The sequence below is a fragment of the Bos javanicus genome, chromosome 15 (assembly GCF_032452875.1).
Source record: "Bos javanicus breed banteng chromosome 15, ARS-OSU_banteng_1.0, whole genome shotgun sequence".
In the NCBI taxonomy this organism is placed as follows: domain Eukaryota; kingdom Metazoa; phylum Chordata; class Mammalia; order Artiodactyla; family Bovidae; genus Bos; species Bos javanicus.
Genome location: NC_083882.1, coordinates 58,419,321 through 58,425,645, shown reverse-complemented (window position 1 = coordinate 58,425,645; position 6,325 = coordinate 58,419,321).

The window sequence follows — 6,325 nt, the reverse complement described above, 5'->3', positions numbered from 1 at the left end:
TTTCCCACCCTCCTCTTTTACCTTCATCAAGAGGCTGTTAAGTGGTAATCGGGACATATTTGCAGACTTGATGTGATAAAGGCTGTAGTCCCTAACTAGCCGTTTGATAGACACATCAGTTGAAAGATTGAGAAGCTAATTATTCTCATGCTGTTTTGCAAAGTTCTGTCCATACCTAACAAGTTATAAGAAGTTTTACAAACAATGGATTCTGGAGAGTTTGGGGGATTTTTTGTTCGTTTGTTTGTTTTTGTGTCTTCACATTTTGGAATGGTTTGTGATTGAATAAATGTTAATTTTCAGACTCAATTTTCGCTAACATAGTAATGTGGTTAATTTCAATGAAAATTTTAGTTTAAGTCCGTTTGCTGACTAAATGATTTTTCAAAGCTTAAGTGTAAATATAAAGTAGTGGGCCAAATCGTAAAACATAGTGCTTCAGTAAATGCCGGTAGAAAGCATTTCTGGATTGTTTCGTTTGTGTAGATTTCATTGTCCAAATTGCTTGAGGGTTCCTTGAGGGTAGGAGCACATCTGGCCTTTTCTCTCATAGCACTTGCTGAGTAAATTATTTTGAACTAATCAATTAATTGAATTAATTTTCTAATGGGAAAAAAACAATCTATCAACCTAGAATATTCCAGGAACTAAGTTTAAAGTTGAGTTTTAAAAGTTGTGGAACGGTTTGGCAAATTTTCCAGCCCAGGGGTCCCCAACCTCTGGATCTAATGCCTGATAATTAGAGGTGCAGCTGATGTAATAATAATATAGACTGCACAATAAATGTAATACCCTTGAATCATCTCAAAACCACTCCCCACCCCTCAGTCTGGAAAAATCGTCTTCCACAAAACTTGTCTTGGTGCCGAAATGGTTGGGGACCTTTGTTCTAGAGGCTTATCCCAGCATTCTTTTTCCTCTTTTTCCTGAGGGGACAAAGTTGAGATTTTTAACTGGGCCCTTTGTCATTCAAAATAAAATACTTGCCCCAAAATACATATTTCTGGATTTCTTTTACTTACTTTAAATGCACAGCTATTTTGAAGTTTTGTGTTTATATGCAGCTGCATCTATAATAACTAATACATATTCAATTGTAATTCAACAATACTTTTGAATAACTACTATGCATTAGTTCAGTTGTTCTCAGGAAAGAGAACACATTACAAAAACCACCAAATACAAATGTTCCTTTTGTACTTGAGACTTTCTGAATCAAAATTTATGTGATAGGCCTCTGGCATTGAAAAAAATATATATATACACACATACACATATTCATCCACACTGTTATACATATTATAAATTAGCTAAATTAGATGGCATGAATAAAGATATTATTTATATATAATATATAGTAAGTAAATATGTATATGAATAGTTGTTCATAGTATTCTCTTTACTCTTTTTTAAGGTTAATGGTAATGTTCCCTCTTTTATTCTTGATTTTAGTAATTCAAATCTTCTCTCATTTTCTCCTGATCAGTCTACCTAAAGGTCTGTCAACATTCTTGATCTTTGCAAGGAGCCAAATTTTCATTTATTTTTCTCATGTATATATACATATATATATATATATATATATATATACACACACACACACACACACACAAATACACACACACACATATACATGAACACATATGTGTGTATATATGTATATTTTTAATTCTCTAATGTTTATTTTTCTTTCCTTCTACTTATTTTGGATTTAGTTTGCTCTTCATTTTTGAACCTCTTAAGAGAAAAGGTTAGGTTTTGATTTCAGGTCTTTCTTCATTTTTAACATAAGCTTTGATAGCTATAAATTTCCCTCTAAGTATTGCTTTAGCTACACAACAGATGTACTTTTTTAAAAGCCGTGCAGATAATTCTGATGTGCTAACTTGATATTTTTTTGCCAACATAAATTTTTGTTTTTCCATCTCCCAGCAGGGTTGCTGACTCTGTGTCCACAAAGCTTTTCTTATAAAGCAAAATGTCTTGGTTTTGGTTTGATTTTGAGTTTGCTTGCAGCTCAAAGATTTGTTTTCAGAGACTGATCAAAAACGTAAGGGCATGTTTGTTTTCACTGATCTTGTCTGTGAAGTGAAGATTTAGGTTATATAGGACCTTCTTACAAAGCCCTTTTAGTTGGAATTTTCCTTCCCAGCTTGTATTTCTAGAGTTTATTCTTGGCAGCCCTGACACAATGTTTATGTCATCTGAGCAGAGGTCAGCTAATAGTGAGAGCTTCCTGTGCTACCATAAATCCTCTCCCCTGGCCTCTGTACTTTGTTATTTGCCTTTCTTTGTCCATAATTTGGCAGCATTATCACCCAGTCCACGTGACAAGTGACATCATTGCTATAATGAGAATTCCAAGCAGCACCACTGGATCTAAGCCCATCTGTGTGCTTGCTCCCACACTTGAGAAAACAAATTCCAAATTCATTCAGCATGCCGGTGCCATTTAGTCACTGTGACATATCCCAAATTTTGGACTCTATGCAAAAACCGATCTGTGCCCACAAAATTAATCATGGAACACATTTTATGACGTTTGACAACAACTTAAAAGGTTCTTATCTTTGGCAGGTGGCTCTGCCAATCTGCAAGTATGTGCACGACAAATTCTGAACAATATAGTGTGTGCCTGAAAATACATCGTGCAGGATGCATACCCTGGAGAGGGCCAGAGTGAGTCCAAACAATTCTGAAGTCTGTCTCAGTGACACATAAGCCAGACTGATGTCTTGTGAAGGAAGGATGATGGCCTTAGGTACACATAGAACGCCAAAGAAAAGGCAACAGCTCATGTGCCAGTAAATGCTGAGAACATTGGCACAATTGCCTGTGTTGGCAGGACCAAGAGTGAGATGGCTAATTTAAGCGACAAGATCCTGGCAAACAGATTTATTTAGGGCAAGGGTGCGTCAGGAAGATGCCAGAAAAATGCATCAATCTGTGCCTTTACATGTACTGTAGAGTGATGATGAAACAACTGACATTAAAAAAAGTAAACCCTTACACTTTAATATAATCTGCAACTCATTCTAATAACAAGTAGGGTTTACCTTAGATTTCTGGTACTCTGAGATGGGGCTTTTGTGTTCTGAGCTAAGATCTGTGACCAAGAAAAATTCCCTTCTAAAGGTATTCTTGAAGAGATTTCCCCATATTGTGGTGTTTAATTGATTAGACCAAGTGTTTTCATATATTGTTTATTTAAAATGCAAGCTATTTCACATATGACACTTCACATTCACTTCAAATAAAGAAAGCCATTTGTCTAAAATTGTACTTTTCTGAAGTGTGTATTATAGAAACTCAGTTGGAAAAAGAAAGAAAACTGAGACTTTAATTGTACCTATAGAAGCCTGAATAGGTCCTTTTATGTAAGAGTAATGTTTTACTCTGTAATAAGATGTAACTCTTTTAAATATGTATTCTATATGGTAGTGCCTGCTGCTAAGTTGCTTCAATCATGTCCGACTCTGTGCAACCCCAGAGACAGCAGCCCACCAGGCTCCCCCATCCCTGGGATTCTCCAGGCAAGAACACTGGAGTGGGTTGCCATTGCCTTCTCCATTGCATGAAAGTGAAAAGTGAAACTGAAGTCGCTCAGTCGTGTCCAACCTATTTGTATACAATTCAACAGGCAATGAAATAGTAAAACCTTCCACTGGGAGTGTCTGACCTCCTCATACTACTTTCTACTCTCCTACGTTCCCCAGATGGCCTCCCATCCCCAATGTTCCCACCCACTCCAGTTCTCTCTTGATTGATGCTGTCTTAGTACATTCTTCTTGCAGTGTCTTAAGAAAGTTCTTACACCTACAATCTACTTAGGACTTTCATTTCTTATACAAACATGATATTTGCATAATTTAGCTTTCACTGGGATTTGTCTAGACTCAGACTTCCTATTCTAATTTGAGTGTTCCTCTTCATCTATGAGACAGGAAGTAATGTGAGCAAGCAACAGGTGATGAAGAGTGCTTCCACAGAAGAGTAATTCTTGATTAGGAAGCTGGCTGATTTAATAATCTAGCAGAACCGTAAGAACAAAAGCAGGTCTGCCTCCTTCGAGTTGCAGAACAGTGATCAGTCTTCTTTTCGGTAAAGTGAAGCAGTTGGAACTCTCTAGACCTCTCCTAACTCTAAATCTCAAAGGTATATGAATTAGGGAAGGATATTTTAGGAGAACTCGCCTCACATATTAACTGATCTTTTCATTTACTTTGTGTGTTGAATATAAATGTGTTAATTAATTTGAATCATAGTTTCTCCACTCAGAAGTAGCTTCTAATACTTTTTCTTCCTTACCTATGCTTCAAATAATTAGCAATCTGTAGTGTTCTGAGTCCCAATTCTTTAGAATGTGACTTTTTATTCTTTTCATTCTCTCTGAAAATTTTGAGGATCTTCTACTTATCCCTGGAATTCAGAAATTTTATAATGATTATATTAAGAAATTACCAAGGGTAGGCAATCATTCGAAAGGAACAAAGCAAACAATCCACAATTCCAGTTTATAAGACTAGTTCCTATTCCTGCTAATCAGTGTGTGTGTATCTTTATGTGTGTATGTGTGTGTGTGCGCACATGCTCAGTCATGCCCTGCTCTTTGTGATCCCATGGACTGTAACCTGCCAGGCTCCTCTGTCCATGGGATTTTCCAGGCAAGAATACTGGAGCAGGTTGCCATTTCCTTCTGCAGAGGATCTTCCATACAGAGGGACTGAACCTGCGTCTCTTGCATCTCCTTCATTGGCAGGCAGATTCTTTACCACTAGTGCCACCTGGAAAACCCCTGCCAATCAGAGTAGAACCTCACAATTCATGAGGCATGAGGTAAAGAGCTTAGAAGAGTATTTATTTCCTCAGAGGTGGAACACAATGAGCCCTTCACAAAAGACTGAACTGGTTCCATTTAACAAAGCTTAAAATTACGCCTCAAAAAACAAAATTATTTTTAAGTGTCCCATCTACATTTCAAAACAAATCTCAAAAAATATTTACACAAATATAAAAATATCTAGCTCCCCCAAATGTAAAATTCACAATGGTTAGCCTTACTTATTTAGTGAGTTACCAATCATGCAAGAGGCAAGAAATTATGGGCTTCCTAGGTTTGGCTAGTGGAAAAAGAATCTGCCTGACAAAGCAGGAGATGCAACAGATGAGGGTTCAATCCCTGGGTCAGGAAGATCCCTGGAGGAGGGCATGGCAACCCACTCCAGTGTTCTTGTATGGAGAATCTCATGGACAGAAGGCTGTGGTCCACAGGACCACGAAGAGCTGGACACAACTGAAGCAACTTAGTATGCGTGCATAAGCCATAATTAAGAGAAAAATCAATAGAAATAGCACAGATGACAGACTTATAGACAAAGACATTAAAACTGTCATTATAATTTTATTCTGTATGTTCAAGAAGCTAGAGGAAATATTGAGCATGTTAAGTGAGTACATGGAAAATGCACACACACACACACACCCCTAAATCAAACTGCTGAAGATAAAAAAGACAAATATCTGAGATGAAAAATGAGCTAGATGGGGTTAAGAGAATATTTTATGTTGAAAAAAAGGAAACAGAAACCCTGAAAAGCTAAAATGAACAGAGTATTAATGAGCTGTAAACAATGTCAGGCACGGGAATATACATGCAAATAGAGTTATCAAAGGAGAGGAGCTAGAGCATGGAAGAAAAGAAAATCTTTGATTGTCTGCATTTGTCTTTCTCCATATACCATATAGCATTCTTAGTGCCTAGCAAGGTGTCTGATAGACATTAAGCATTTAATAAACATTTGTTGAACATTGGTGACAACAAGTAACAACAATAAATAAGAAATAAATATGTGAATACTTTTGCAGGCTATAAGGGCCATTAGGAACCAATAAGGAGAAGAGGATGGAGAAAGGGAAGCTTAGTAGAAGTGACATGTCTTCATAGCCCTGGAGGATGGGTTCAGTCTGAGGATGTATATAGCCTAGAGGGCCAGAGGAGATGGGGAAGGGTGATCCATTTAAGAAAACAGAAATGAAGACTTGGAAACAAGAAGAAACATGGTTTTGAATATTCCTCCTCTACTGGAGTGTCTACTCCATTTGAGGGATAAAGAGAAATTAGGTTAGACAGATGAGTTAGGCTCACAGTACACAAAGCTTTGGGCTTCCCAAGCAGTGCAGTAGTAAAGAATCTGCATGCCAACACAAGAGACACAAGAGACATGGGTTTGATTACTGGGTCCCAAGGATCCCCTGGAGTAGGAAATGGCAACTTGTCCCAGTATTCTTGCCTGGAAAATTTCGTGGACAGAGAAGCCTGGCAGGC